Below are 16,525 nucleotides of genomic sequence, written 5' to 3'. Positions count from 1 at the left end.
TACATACATACATACATATATACATACATACATATATACATATATATGTATATATTCATCTATATGTGTATAAATGTTATGTGTGATCAATGCGTCTGTGTAAAACCAGCATATATGGTGTCTATGTATTATATATGTATATATATTTCTGTGCATATATGTGTGTATGTATATGTGTTGTACGCACTCCTCACCACGGCCACACCCCTCGTCGATGTTTCTCCTTTGCTCGGCACTGCCAAACTTCGAGGAATCGATACTCGTGTATCGCAGCACCGAATCAGCCGAACGCGCCTGTCTCTGCGTCGCAGTCTCGACGTGCCACGCCGCGCACATCCGCTTATGAAAGCGAACGTTTTGCGATGCCGTTGCAAATGACGACAAAGCGACAACTTTAGAACGACAATGACGACGATGACAATGACGATGACAACGATTTAATTCGACTAAACTAAAATACCTTCTTCGAATAGCTCTGTGATAAACGATCAAACATTCTGCACCCATTAACACACTCCCTTTTCGAAGCAAAGACGACTTTTCACCTTTACCGATTCTCTGATACTTTGCTCTCTACGTGATCTATACTATGCTCTCTCTCTCTCTTTCTCTCTCTCTCTTTCTCCCGTCGCACCCCCGTCGCCCATCGCGCGCCCCTCCATCTCACACCCGCTCACCGCTACCTTTACTTGGATAATCGAACTATTCCGAGTTCACGATGTCATGTATTCTAACTTGAAAAGCTACGGGATATCTAGGATATCTATCTAGACCATCGACTTTCAATATTAGGATAGATCAATTCGAATGATAGAATACTATGTATTAGAATATACGTATGTAAATTTACAACGCTTACAACAAGCTATTGTTCTCGATCTTTTTATCGGTTATAATAGATACTGTTCGAAGGTTAAAATTCTTTTTGTAATATTTCAACATTCTTGCATATATGAAACGTCGATCACGAATTGGAATACATAATATGGGATATATATATATATATATATATATATATATATATATATAAAATATGTATATCATTTTATTCTTTCTTAAAAGAAGAACATTGAGAATATGATTGATTTGTCTCTGATAAACTTGTCCTCAGGGACTAACTGTCTTCCCTCGATAGTAATCAATGTTTTATACCGGTGAGTAAATATATACTTGGTGAGAGTCTGTGTTTATACCACTTGCACTTGTTTACCATTCGTTTTGGCTTCTCAAGAGTCGTTCCCGAAAGCTTCTGGAGGTCTCTGGACTGTAACAGGGCAGTCTCGGGTCGCGGTTAAGGTCTCCGTTGCTTGGTGTCGGATTATTTTGGACAGGCATGTAGGTCATCGAGAGACGAAAGCATACGGGATGAAGTTGCTTGTATTTTCGTATATATATATATATATATATATACATACATATATATTACACATGCATATATTATACATAGATACAGGTATATATATATATTTGTCACATATATGTATCTGTACGTTTGCATGTGCGTATGATTAACCACGACTCGACAGAATGCGTGCAGTCGCGCAGTCAGTTTGGCTGTATTTACTGGCCAGATTGAAACACAATCGATTTAACGAAGAGAACGAACCACTAGCCGAGGGCCAAGGGCGAATCTCTTAAAACTCTGATTCACCTGTTTGGCCTGCACGGCTCGAGCTTCGCCTAGGTCAAAACTCAGCCGGCTTCGTGCCTCAAGTACTTCGATGTTTCGAGTCAATCAACGACGATTGATATAAACTGTTTAACGATTCGACCTCGGCTAAGGTGACACGTAGTCGTAGGCTGAGATCCGATTTCTTTCTCGTTCATCTTTCTTTCTTTCTTTCTTTCTTTCTTTCTTTCTTTCTTTCTTCCTTTCTTTCTTTTCCTTTTTCTTTCCCCCTTCTTTTCTTTCTTCTTTTTGCGTTTTCTTCTTGTCTAACTGAACTTCGATATATATATATATATATATATATATATATATATATATATATAAATGTATTTATTTATATAGAGATATTATTGAAAGAAGATAAAAAGAGATGACAAAAATGAGAATTGACGTTTGCACGGAAAAAAAAAGAAAAAAAGAAAAAAAAATATCAAAAAAGAAAAAATGTACAAATCGGAAAGCATTTGAAATATCTCTTACAAAAAAAAAAAATATGCAAGATGACGGAAAGACGACGTCAATATCGACGAGAATAGAAAATAAAAGGAAAAGATTGGAAAGAAGAAAAAGAAGAAAAAGAAAGAAAGAAAACGTGATGCAATCTTCGTGAGAAAAAGATAATTTCGATTCTTACGTAAGAGAAATTTAAAACGAATTCTATAAATATATCAAAAATGTGAGCTGTTAAAGAGTAAAAGTGAGGAAAGTGAGAGAGAAAGAGAGAGAGAGAGAGAAATAGCGATATACATTAGCACTAGTCGCCAAGACTGTTTTCAACAATGTTCAACAAATATATGCGTGCCCATACAAAATAACATCAATTGGCAACGTTCCTTCACGTAATTACTGCACCTGTGCTCTCTCTGTCATATCAACGTACACTCTCGACGAAATAAAGAGATGGATATAGGCGTTTTAACCATTGGATTTCGATGCTTTCTAAGCTTGAAAATATATAAAATAATATGATATTAATGATCTGAAAATGACGAAGATAAACGTTTTACCTTGACTTTCTTTTTTCCTATCATCGAACTTTCATTTATTTTACGACGATAATAAATACGTTTCATTTCGTTTTCTTTGAAATCGAAAGAAAAAAAAAAAAAGAAAAGAAAAAAAAAAGAAAAAAAAGAAAAATAAAAAAAATAAAAAACGAACAAAAAGGAATAAATAAAAGAAATAAAAAAAAAAAAATAAGCTAGAAAATTGAAATAGAAAGATAGCGCACGTTCAATAGTATTAAGTATCAGTAAAAAGGTCGATAAAGAACGGTAAGAATCGATGGTGCGCCAAAGATTTCTCCATTTTTTCTTTTTTCTTCTCTCTTTCTTTCTTTCTCTTTTTGCTTTTTTATTTTCTTTTCTTTTTTTTTTTTTTTTTTGCAAGACCGTAATATATTCTTTCAAAGAAACGCGTACGATGGCGCAAATCGGTTGGCATCACCTTCGAATCTTCTTTAGAATGCAAATCAGTCGAAGGTGAACGTACGAGGACGGCTTCTTTTCAGGCCTGTGCTTACGGTTAGTCCGGTAAGTGCCACGAAAATAAACGGAACGATGATAATTGATCGGAGCCACTTTGTATTCATAGGGGAATATCGTAACTCGTCGGTGAAACGAGACAGTGTATAGGAGATACCTCGTGAAATCATCTGTCCTGAACGTCTATATAAACATTTTGCCGATAAAAATTTAGAAAAGTTTAAGGATATCGTTTGAAAATAGATGTTATTAACATTTAGAAGATGAAATTCAAAGATAGAACACGATAAAGAAGAGATTCACTTGTCCTATTATCCGAATATGTATGTATGTATGTATGTATGTATGTGTGTGTGTGTGTGTATGTACGTGTGTAGGTACGGATCGATTTGAATGAATCGTGCAAAGGATATGAAAGGGATAAATATAGGAAGAAAAGTAATAGATGAAAAATGGAAAATTTCCAAGAATCAGAAAGATGGGAAAAGGAGCTAAGAGGTAAGCGCGGTATGGTAAAAAGAGGAACACGAGTGGAGTCGATATAAAGTCGCCCAGGAGGACAGAAATACAATCCCTAGAAGAGAGCTTCTCTTTGGTCGTAGGTATATTGGAGAGCTCGGAATAGGCAAGGTATCCAACTAGTAACCCACACTTTAGTATTCTCGCGGTGTCGTCCGGTGGTGGTGTTGTCCCGTGGTGTGCCGTACCGCGGTGTGTCGTACGAGGAGACTTCCTCATTCCAGAATCGAGCTATTGTGAAGTCTCCTCCCACCCCAGCTCACCCCTACCTCATCATATGCCCACCTTCCACTTCCTTACTCTCTTCTCTAACTTCGCGAGGCCCAACCGCATTACTCGAACGATGCTTATTTACTTACTTGGTTCGTTCCTTTCGCGGAAAACCATACTCCTTCCCAAAGCAATTTTCTTTACTCCCAACGTGTATTCTCTATCCCTTGTGTATCTTATGGTTTAAATCCGAGACCTCCATTATTCTTGGTGCGACTTCACGCAGCTTTTCGGAGAAACGAACGTTTGAGATTACCACAAGAAAGTTTCTAACATTTGCCATATCCTATGATTTTGCACGCTCTTATAAGTATTAAAATATGGAAGGATACTGATTTTATTTCACTATCTCTAATCAATTATTTTTCTACCAAAAGAAACAAAAAAATATATATATATATACTTTTTGTTTTAGAATCGTAAAACCTTGCCTTGGACTATCTCCAGCAATAGCGAACATTCCTAACGTTTGACGTTGCTTCTAATAGTAAACACAAAACCTGGCAAAGTTTGATAGAGAGAGACAGAGAGAGAGAGGGAGAGAGAGAGAGAGAGGGAGAGAGAGAGAGAATCTACAGTATAATAACAATATAATGCTTATCTAGCACGCAAAATGAGTGACATCGATGAGTACACATTTCTCACTCCGCAACCTCTTCATTTTCATTTAATCAGTAATCACTATTCATACCAAACGTGATCACAATGGCGACAATGGACACAGTACGTAATAACAAGCTCGTTAATTACTTTACTACTGATGTATAAAAATTAAACTCATGTGGGAAAAAAAAAAGAAATAAAAATAAAAATTGAAATTTGCGAAAAACAAATTCGAATGTCTAACGCAAATGAAATTTCGCATGTGACAAAAGATAAGGAAAATTTTGTTAATCATTTTAACGAAAGAAATTGATCGAGATACGAATTAGTTCATATAAGATATAGCAAGCCCATATGTCGATCTATGTTATTTGAAGAGCTTATCACGAATAAACACATTGCGCGTTGTCGAGTTTGTTCTCTTGTATTATAGTATAACAAAACGAGGAATTCTCTATAACGATATATATATAAGTTGAATGAGAATGATCAGCGAGATCTCGTAGAAATAACGTGATCCAAATGCAATGATTACAAAATGTTTTTGCGGTATTGGGCTAGAAACACGAGTAAAATGATAAAACCATAATGTCGCCATAGAGTATCGCAGTATTGACAACGTATACAAGTAATAGTAATAGTAGTAGTAATAGTAGTAGTAGTAGTAGTAGTAGTAGTAGTAGTAGTAGTAGTAGTAGTAGTAGTAGTAGTAGTAATAGTAGTAGTTAAGGCACAGGTAGTACGAGGAAAGCAAAGAGTTAAATGTCAAAGCCTCCCCGCAGCAACAACAGCAATAATAGTAACAGTAACAGCAGCAAAGTAGCTGGGTAAGCAATAGACAAGTAAAGCAGAAGTAAGGAAGGAAGGTAGGCAAGCAAGCAAGCAGGCAGGCAGGCAGGCAGGCAGGCAGGCAGGCAGGGAGGTAGACAAGCTAAGCAAGCAAGTAGCGAACGCATAGAGAGTGCCATGTTCGATGAATATAAAAAATTCGAGACCTTGTTCGACTGCATCTGGGTCATACAGCGCGTTCGTTCGTAGTCTAACGACGACGCAAGACGTTCTAAGTGGAAAATGAGTGGCTGCTCACTTGTGCTCATAAGGTTAAACGAGTGTGGTGCAAGCAGTTCTCGGTGTAACGATGTTAACGATGATCGCAAAGGAGAAGGCATCTCCAAGTGGAAAGACGTTTATTGTTCGGTGACATTGGCAATGTAACGAACGGAGATGCGTCGTAAAATTTTTTGGGAAAAACAAATTGAAATTCGATAAAAACGGCGATTGATTAAAATGAAAAAAATAACACGAGCAAAATAAAATATCATCGTATTTCAATACGAAGTGACAACGCGTTGTGAAATCGCTTTTATATCCATTTAAATGTCCAAGTGAAAATCCCGATCGTATCGAACATAAAAATCTAAATATCTAACATTGTCCTTAGAAACGAACTAACAGGCTTGAGCTCGCTCATCGTTCTACGTCGATCGAAGATAATTTAAATGATCGTTACTTTACGAGGTAGAAATATCGTTGCTAGAAGGTGAATCTATTCGATCGACTCTCCGTATAGTCTATCGCTCCTTCCACTGGTTGGATTTCTTACTTATTATTCGTCAGATTGTGTAACGTTCTCTACAATAGTGCCAACATAAGGACCAATCCGTCTCTGGCTTGCGAAGGTAAAGGAATACATCTATGAGCGGATATCACAGTGAATGTATAAATATCTTATTTTCGATCTCGAATAAATATCAGAATGAATAGAAAATTTCGATTAGCAAACAGTTAATAAAAATGAACATTATTATAATCAACAATTACGATTAATGATGAAAATCAAATTCTCGTTTATTAGAGAACACGTGAGAATTCGAAACAAACGGAAAAGGAAAATCGCGTTCACAAAAGTGTGTCAAAGGTCACACGCATGATACTTATTGTCTATTCCTTAATCGTGATCATCGTGGGCGCACACTACAGAGTCCTTCGACTGTAATATCCATGTCTCTTGAACACAACGCGCACAGGTGAAACGCTCCATGTAAAGACGAGAGTGATAGCTTATTGTGATGGAAACAATGGACACACAGTGATCGGGAATTTACAGCTACCTACTCGTTTATTGCACATACTATGTATTCTACGCTATATGTATACCTACCTGTTCCTCGATGCTGAAATAGTGAAAATCTTAGCTGGTTGTAAAGCAACTCGCGTTCCATTTTACGATATATCTTCGATCGAATATTCCTCATCGTTTCGATGTTAAAAGAAAGAAAAAGTAGTTCGAGTAGAACGTGAACGATGACGACAATCGGAAATCAATGAAATCGTTAATATTCTTTACCGATAATAAAATTGTCAGACTTGTCGATGATCGATCGTTTTATAAAATTACTTGTATAAATTTCATAATTTATTTTTAACGTTAATCCCATATAACGCCATTTAACTTTAAATTTATGCATTTAAATATCTGTAATGTATTAAATTTGATTTCATTTTATAGCTATACGAATTTAATTGTTACTTCATATACAAATTTTCCTTTATTTTGAAAATATAAATGATACAATATAAGTCGAATAGTATAATATAATTATACTAGTTCAAATAGAACGAATCGAAAGTTTCTAAATGATTTTAAAAATCAATTATTTCTTTTTCGAAAACATTTTAGATAATGTTTGATTGCAAAAATATTCCTGGATTTGTAATATTATGATTTGGAAAAAAAAATAAACAAAGAAAAAAAAAATTAGCTCGAAGAATCTCGAAAAGAAGTAATTGATTTTTAACGTGACTTAATAACTTTCAGCTGGCCTAGGACTTTTTTTTTTTTTTCTTTTTTTTCTCTCTCTCTCTTTTTTCTCGACGGCGAAGATTCAACCCTGTATAAGTAATTTAAATAAGTTTCACGGTATGGAATTTTTTGCTGACACGAAAAAAATATTATTATAGAAGATTAAAGGTCTAAGAATATGATATATTATTAATGATCAAAATGCAATAGACTATTTTAAAAATGCAAAAAATCAAAAAGCTGCTTAGAATAGACGGGAAATTATTATGCAGGTGAGTCGACTGAGTGGTGGGGAGGGGATTGAACGAGGGGTAGTTTTCGAGGTAAATCTTCAGTTAGTTTAACTGGAATCGTTCAAAGTGGGTCGTAGTCCTGTTTCCTCTATTATCGCGCATTTACGTCACGTGGCCCAGTTTCCCGCTCGTTTAGATCGGCTCGGGTTAACTCATGTCCCTTTCTATAGAAAGAACTTTACTCTGGGATGGGAAAAATATCCCATTCGTTTGCCTATTCTCCATGTCTTTTCTTATATTATAAATCACGATGACGTTGATGAAACAATATTACTGACAATGACTTTTATTCATTGAAACAGTATTTTAAATTAATGCGATCAATATTTATAATATAACATAAGTACCACTAATAAAAAGACGCAATCCTGACATTTAATTATTTCATTACTCAATAAAAATATTCATATATAGTGATCATTTATTCGTACGAAATATTTATCATCAATTAAATAATAATATACCGATAAAAAGAAATAAAAATGTTAATAAATGTATGTTCTATTTTTTTTTTTCCTTTTTTTTTTCCTTTTTCATTTACACATACACACTCTTGTAATAATGATAATAAGAATACTTCATAGGAAACCAACGAATCTAGAACATTGAAATGTTTTTGGATCTTTATAACGTTAATGCGGAATACATATTGTCTACAGCAGGGTTTACCAAACTTTTATGGGTTTATGGGCCAAGACCCACTTTCGAAAACGGTAATTTATCGCGACCCACTCGGAAAGTGTAATTGATGTCGAAAGTTGATTGATAAGCAATTTAAAATTTGTCTCGATATAAATTTGCGAATGGAGAAAGATCAAACAAAAATAATCATTCTCACATGATCTTTTAAATACGATCAATTTTTATCGATTGTTCATACGACGTTTTATGATAATTAAAATATTTCTATATAATGAACATGTAAAACTATTCTCATATTTTGAATATTTAACGTGATCCGCACTTTGGGATCCTCTGGTCTATAGTGTTTTTTTTTCTTTTTTATGTGTGTGTGTCTGTGTATGTGTGTATGTGTTGCGTGAAAGAGCATGAGAAGCAAGAAAAGAAAAAAGAAAAAAAAAAGAAAGAGCCGGAATAACAGTACGAGTCCTCTGGAAGTCCTGCTGGCGGCCGGCCGGCCTGCCGGCCATGACCGCTCGATTATCGAACCACTCGACCGATCGAAATGTCTCCGTTCTCCGGCAATGACCTTTTCTTCTTCCTTGCCGTTCTTTTTCATCCTCGTATGTCCCTGAATGCACTTGGGAAACGGATAACGCCAAAGAGTTTAATAGGAGAAAAGAAATTTAATTGTTTTATTTTTCTTTTTTTTTTTCTTATCTTATTTTTTCTTTTTTTTTTTTTTTTTTTTTTTTTTTTAATCTAAAAAGAAATACGAGATATTGTATAGTAAAGATGAAAATTTTGCATTCTTAATTTGAAAAATCGATCGATATTTATGTTCTATCAGATCGAACGTAAATCGAGAAACGGAGAAGAAGAAGAAGAAGAAGAAGAAGAAGAAAAAGGAAAAGGAGAAGGAGAAGAAGTGACAGAGAAGGAGGAGGAGGAAGAGGAGGACGACGACGAAGAAAAGGAGGGGACTGTATCGTCGCCAAAGAGGATGGAGTGGCGCCAAACGGCGTGGATGCGATTCGAGTTCTCGGCCGAATAACAAGTAAATCAAGCGTGTAATTGGAATTCAATTCGCACAGTGGCACAGATACAAGGCATTACGATTCCATCGGCAGCAGGCTCGTGCAAGCAAGCAAGCAAGCAAGCAAGCAAGTAAGTAAGAGAACGAGCAAGTGAGCAAGCAAGCAAGCACGAGTATAAACGCGTCAAGTAGGGTTCTGTAATCTACGAGTAAATCGCCTCTTTACGACGATAGCCTTTCGTTCTAACGTATCCAAAGAAATTGATACGTGTAATCTGCCTACGTATACGGGTATACGTGTTAACGTGGTAAATTTGCCTATACATTTACAACAACATTAACATTGATTTACTTTCTTTTATTAATTAATTAAATAATTAATTAATTTATTTATTAGTTAATTAATTAATTGATTTATATTTTATTTTTTTTTTTTTATAGTTTTCGAATCATATCTTTTTGGATTATTATGATTGCTCAACTAATACTTGGTTGAGATCTTAATTCTCAAAGGAAACAAAATCTATGGATGAGTAAATATCAAGCAACACAGTATTACACATGGTGAAATAAAACGAATTCCTTTTTCGAAGCGGAAAGTGTAGGTATGCGCTAATGAACGCTCTCCGAACGAATCGTTAGGTGGGCGTAAGAATGCTAGTGCGGATCGTAAATTATAATAAGAAAATAGATAGTACAGGGATTGCTTCTGCATCGCCATTGTAGTTCGCGCCGAGTGAAAAGCCACGAGCGTCGTAATCGACTCGAGACGGAATTCAATGTTTCTACCCACGGAAGTGAAGAGAAAAGAAGAAGTTTTGCTCTTCGTTCTGTACATGAAAACGATAAGATCAGACTAACAGAGAAAGAGAGATTTCAAAAAAGAGAAAAAAGAAATCAAGGAAACAAAAGAAAAAAAAGAAGAAGAAGAAGAAGAAGAAAGAGGAAAATAAAAAACTAAATGACCGACCTTTTTGTTCGAACGAAAAAATCACATATTAGATGTTCAATCTCTATCATCATTATTTAACAATTATATCTCCAATTATGTGAGAAAATATTAGAATAGACACTGCAATGCTTTTAAAATATTACATCTTACGAGTTTTCAGGGCCAACGAATCGTATTTGAGTCACACGTTTTCACAGTGTGAGCTCAAAAACTCCTTGATAATTAAAAAAATTAATTTCTCCTTTTCGAGATTCTTTTATCCTAATTTGTTTGTTTTTCTTTCTTTCTTTTTCCCCGTCCTCCACCCTCCAGATAATAAAACTAAAAACCTAACTTGTGAAACTACAAGCTTAATTACAATAATTTAAAAATCACGAATAATAGTAATTGATTTTTTTAAATTACATAAAAACTTTGGCCCACCCTTTGCCTCACCCTTATAGAAAACGTATCTACATTTGATTTGCTAATCATAGCAATCTGACGTTTCTAATAACACGATTTTTTTCGAGATAAAGAGAAAGAGAAAGAGAATGAAATAGAAAGGGGGAGAAACAGAGAAGGGGAGGGAAGAGAGAGAGAGAGATAGAGGGGAAGGAAGGGCGCATGAAGAAAAAAGGGGATGATAGAGAAGGGTTCGAGGAAAGGAGAAATGGTATCATTGAAAATAGCGGGCAATCCGTTATCATATAGTGGGGGAGGAATAAAAGTGTGAGGGAGAAAAAGAGAGAGAAAAAAGGGGGGAGGAAGAGTGGTATAGCATAGAAGGTTAACAAAATCAATAACAGTGGGTGGTTGAAACAGGGCTGGCCACCCCGGCCAGCCGTCCCGGACTTGCTGGGGGGCTAGGTCGGCCACCGACCTTTATCCAGGCCAACTGCATCATCCCCATTTCCACGCGTGCATGCGCGCGCTCCAACTCTACTATTCTCATGGCCAGCCCTTTTTCCACGAGCTAAAGTAGTAACTCAGGTAATAAACAACTTAACGAAGCACACAAGATAAAAGTTAATATCAACGAACGGGGCTAAGTTGAGAAAGAAAGCAAAAATAGAAAAAAATGAACAAAGAAATGAGAGAGAGAAAGAGAAAGAGAGAAGAAAAAAAAAGATAAAACTGATACGAATCGAAATGTAACTTTTCTAATATATGAAATATTCTTTCGACATTATGTGAAGTGAAACGTTAGAGATTCAAACAAGGAAATGCATGAAGAATCCAATTTCTTTTTAAGCCCCCCTGCCTCTCTCTCTCTCTCTCTCTCTCTCTCTCTCTCTCATTTGTTACTTATAGAAACGTTAAAGAAAATTCGCCTTCCGGGAAGAAAATTGGAGCGAGCTAAGCGAGAGACCAAAGTCCCTCTAGTCTTTATATATAGATTCGCGAGAGCTACTTGTAGACGAGCGAGCTCAAAAGCGAACGGTTGTTTTTAACTTCGCTATATGAGGAATATATGATAACGATCGAACAAACACGTATGTGTGCGATTTATTTCAATAAAAAAAAAGAAAAAAAAAACTTCACCTTCCTAACTCTAAAAAAAAAAAAAAAAAAGAAAAAAAAGAAAAAAAAGAAAGAGAAAAAAATATTCAACGAGTCAATGAAAAATGACGGAAATTTATAGACGAGCGAAATATCATTGAAATTGATTTTTTAAATATCTAAAAGTACCTATCTACGTCGGTCGTTGACGTCACACGTTCTTTTTGTTAGATATTCAAGATGGCTGCGTCATCGACGATCGCCGTTTACAAAGAGATATAATCGTCGTTTAAATAAATATATACGCATGTACATTCGAATATTTTGTAAGAATCGAGAAACCGATTATCCTGAAATGAAATATAGGAAGGAGGATGAAACCCAAGTTAGAACACTCTGAGAGTGTTTCTATTTGCGGAAATTAACGTGTCGCGCGTGTAGTATGACTAGCGTGCTTAGCAATTTAGGCCAACACCGACGTGCAGTCGTCCTTGCGAAGCAATGTCGTCCTGCCAACTGACCGAAACGTACACGTACAGAGAAACAGTAAAAGAAAGAGAGACAGAGATAGAGACAGAGAAAGAGAGATAGATAGATAGATAGAGAGATAGAGAGACAGAAAGAGACAGAGAGAGAGAGAGAGAGAGAAAGAGAGAGAGACAGACAGAGAAATAGATAGAATGAGAAAGATACAACGTGACCTGCTTCTTTCCAGGATCTAGGACAAACTCACAAGGAGAGCATGCCTTTCCTCGACCTTGCTCTCTCTTTCGTTTTAGAAATCGGCCCTCCTGTCGATTTCATTCGTGATTTCAGACAATTCCACTCGCGAATGATTTTTTCTTCTCTCTTCTTTTTTTCTTTTTTCTTTTTTGTTCTTCTTTTTTTGGTTTTTTCGTTTTCTATTCTTCAGATTCATCGTTTATTTTGTATTCTTAAATATCGAACAGAAATATTCTTTCGATTAAATCTAAGAAAAAATCGATATATCAAGTCTATAATCGTTTTGTAACGTATTTATATTTAATTCGTTAGATCTTCTAAATATTTGGAAGGTAATTATTGAATATTATTTATTTACTCGACAGAATGTAAAAATAGACAATTGTTTCTATAATCGAAAAAAAAAAAGAAAAAAAGAAGCAAAAGAATGAAAAATAAATGAGTAAACGAATAATTTATCAAAGAAATTGCACACATAGGTTCAACGTACCCTTTGTAAGTATCGTCGTTGTAAAAGACGATAAGATTCTTCGTATGCATGTTCTGCACACGTCGATATCATTAAATAGAACGGAATGACGGAGGCTCTCGTTTCACTCAATAATGGAACGAAATGAAAAGAAATGACAGTGACGATGAAGACAAATGATCCTCGATAGAGTCTATAATATCTCCTAAAAGTAACGGAGGCAAATGAAGTGAACGAATGGAACGTCTCGACGACATCATCGTTGATGTATCATCGCATGCGTGATGACCTCGTTACAACTCGAGATGGCACATTTCGAGTCATCTACATTGTGATGAAAACTTTCATGATGTTTTTTAAGCATTCATCTTTCTTAAAGACAAAATTAAAAACAAAAGAAAAAAAAAAAGACAAGAAAAGAAAGAGAAAAAATATACATATGATTCGTAAAAATAATATTAAACAAAACCAAACGTCTATCGATATAATTACGTTTACGCATTAATTTACGTACTACTTAGGATAAGGCCAAACATTGTTGCGTCTTGACTTTAAATATCAATTACTTCTTTTCGCGATGTTTTAAAGCTTGCAATTAGACCTCCAATTTTACGAGTTAGATTTCTAGTTTTATAATCTGAAAAATGTGTGTGCCTGTATATGTGTATAATTATATATACATATGTATATATTATATATATATAAGAAATAATATATATATAATATATATATAATTCGAATTATTATTATATATATATATATAAAATACTAAAAAGTCTCGAAAAAGAGTAATTGATTTTTAAAATAGAACTTAGATGGAAAACTTTCGGTCCACTCTGTATATATACATATACATATATATAAATAAATATATATATATATATGTATATATATATGTATAATCTAATCTCATTTAGATGACGAATACAAGCTGTACGATCTGTCAGTCCAAATAACATATACGCTTGGCATGATGCTGCGTTATCGTGACGATACCGATAAGCATAACAAGGATTACGTGAAAGCGAGAAGAAGCACGGAAAACCTCGTACTCGTTTTCTTATCTCTTCTAATGCGAAGAAACGTGCAGGATTTTATTATTACATGATAACTCGTGTCTCTATGTCGAATATCTGAACGAATAGAAAGAGAAAGAAAGAGAGAGAGAGAGAGAGAGAGAGAGAGAGAGAGAGAGAGAGAGAAAGAAAGAGAGAGTTAACGATAGGAACTCTTGTACCGCCTTTATCTTTCTTTCTTCTCGTTCGTTTCGATTACAAACACAAGAAGTCAATCTCATTGTTCTTTTTCCTTGTTTCCTTTTTCCTAGTAATTTCAGATGAAAATTCGAATTTTATAAAAAATAAACAAAGACTCACCACCACATCGCTCGTCCTTGACGAGGAAAGAATACACCATCTGAAAACAAACATAGATTTTTATAATTTTATTCTTTTTAATATTAATAATAAAAATAATAATAATAATAATAATAATAATAATAATAATAATAATAATTTAAATATATTAATGTCATATGTGTTAATATAATATATGTATACGTATTATCATATACAATGTATATTATAATTATCATAATTATGTAATATTAATTTGTATATATATATATTTTTTTAATTTTTTATTTAATATAAATAATATAAAAATTAAAATAATTATATATAATATATATTATATATCTTGGGTATTAAAATTTTATTTATTAATATTACATTAATTTTAATATATATTATTATTTAATTATAATTAATGATAACATCTTAATTATTCTTATATTGTCGTTTATATATAAGAAAAATTTCTAAAAGTATTTAATTAGATTAAAATGAATTATCTTTGCGGGGGAGAGAAAATGTTCATGGTTCTTCGGTTGTATATCTTGGTTCTATTCGAAAAATAAAACTGTACGAGGGTCGAAAGAGTTGTGCATTTACGAGGAGTAGTGCCGTAAACACGATAAGGCTGACCGTAAAGTTCCAGCGGGTGCAGAAGTCGTTCGCCGACATTTTATTATTTCGATGGCGCGCAACACGAGCGGGAGGCAGAACGGACGTGCAATACAACTTCCGCGATCGACGTTTCAATCAGCAGTCCACGTTCATAGCTGAGAAGCATAGGCAAAGAGGTAACTCGAGTACCAATCAATTCGCTTATTTTACGCGGAGAAATTTGTATATATATATATATATATATATATATATATATATATATATATGTGTGTGTGTGTGTGTGTGTGTGTGTGTGTGTGTGTGTGTGTGTGTGTGTGTGTGTGTGTGTGTGTGTGTGTGTGTGTGTGTAATATGTATATAATGGTGGACAAAATAAATCATACACCTTTCAACAAATTGAATTTGTTAGTATAGCTAATTTTTTTGCAAATAGATACGAAAAAATCAAAGCATTTCAAAGTATTTAAATAAAGGAAATATTCAATTATAGTAGAGAGATGAATTGTTAATTAATTTTCAAATTTTATAAATCGATTGACGATTCATTTTCTAACTTTTACAAAATAATGAAAAAAAAAATATATATATATATATATATATGGATTGGTCCTACATACCATATAGATAGATAAAATGTATATAAATAGAATACAAACAGGATTGTGTATGTGCATACATAATGTATGTATGTAATAAGATACATCGAGATAATCGAGTCAGTTGTTCTCGAAGCTTTGGCAAATCGAACGAATCTAAATTCCGGAATCGGTAGCCATTTCGAGGTATCTCTTAGAAATCAGTATACGATCGGCGAATCGATCGCGGTATGTTTGCACGATTATGTCCTCGTATTAATGAGTTCCCACGAAGGAGAGTCTGTTAGAAGGAGGGGAAGGAGGAGGAGGAAGAGGAGGAGGACTCACAGAACGGTGAGCTCTCCTCCTCACGGAACTCGAAGTCAAGTTGAGCCGAGCCCTGAAAATACGTGTATAGACTGCGAAAGAAGCAGAAATAAACGTACCGAATGTGTATCGGCGACGAAGACGTATCCGTGAGAGGGATAAAGAGAGAAAGAGAGAGAGAGAGAGAGAGAGAGAGAGAAAGAGAGAAAAAGAGAGAGAGAGAGAGAGAAATCGAAGGAACACGTGGAAGGCTCCCTATGACTTCCGTTTCTTTACGCGAGTTCTTACGATACGAAAATAGACGGCAAAACCAAGAAACCCAAAAGATCGAAGTCTTTTACAACGAACGCCATAATTGCCCTTCATACCTTTCATACTTAATATTCATTTCATACTTTCATACTTAATGTTTTATCGTTTATATATAAAATATGTAGTTCGTTAATTATTAGAGAAATATAAAATATTATCTTCAAGATCCATAAAGATACTTTTCTTTCGCATTTTTTTAGCTTCCTTTTTTTTTCAAATAATTTCTATCTTTTCGGTTCATATATTCATTAATTAATGATGTGTATTTTGTGAAATAAATAATCAATATATATGTATGAATATTTTGATCAATATTCATGATAAAATATCAATAATGATCGATATAAATAATTATGTATCAGAGTTGCGTTTAGGTTTATTATAAATGTTGATCATCTATTTGAAATATTGATAAATTAT

The 16,525-nt window shown here is 34.3% G+C and overlaps 1 protein-coding gene and 1 long non-coding RNA gene across 5 annotated transcripts in view; one reads left to right on the top strand and one right to left on the bottom strand.

Moving 5' to 3' along the window:
• Window positions 1-16,525, bottom strand: part of LOC124425003 (solute carrier organic anion transporter family member 74D) — a 95,710-nt gene that overhangs the window by 76,223 nt on the left and 2,962 nt on the right. For both annotated transcript variants that reach the window (XM_046964738.1, XM_046964736.1), the window contains one exon: window positions 14,301-14,340. The gene's annotated coding sequence lies outside the window, so the exon portion shown is untranslated. The remainder of the gene's footprint in view (window positions 1-14,300; window positions 14,341-16,525) is intronic.
• LOC124425008 lies at window positions 3,673-11,722 on the top strand. 3 transcript variants are annotated; one of them, XR_006942405.1, is made up of 4 exons: window positions 3,673-3,783; window positions 4,358-6,224; window positions 9,113-9,429; window positions 9,740-11,722. It is a non-coding gene; the product is annotated as an uncharacterized LOC124425008 (long non-coding RNA). The 3 variants fall into 3 exon arrangements; XR_006942407.1 differs by having other exon boundaries at window positions 3,728-3,751; XR_006942406.1 differs by lacking the exon at window positions 3,673-3,783 and adding an exon at window positions 3,799-4,252.

Source organism: Vespa crabro, chromosome 6 (assembly GCF_910589235.1).
Source record: "Vespa crabro chromosome 6, iyVesCrab1.2, whole genome shotgun sequence".
Taxonomy (NCBI): Eukaryota; Metazoa; Arthropoda; class Insecta; order Hymenoptera; family Vespidae; genus Vespa; species Vespa crabro.
Note: the sequence above shows the minus strand (reverse complement) of the source record. Positions and strands in the feature narration are given on the sequence as shown.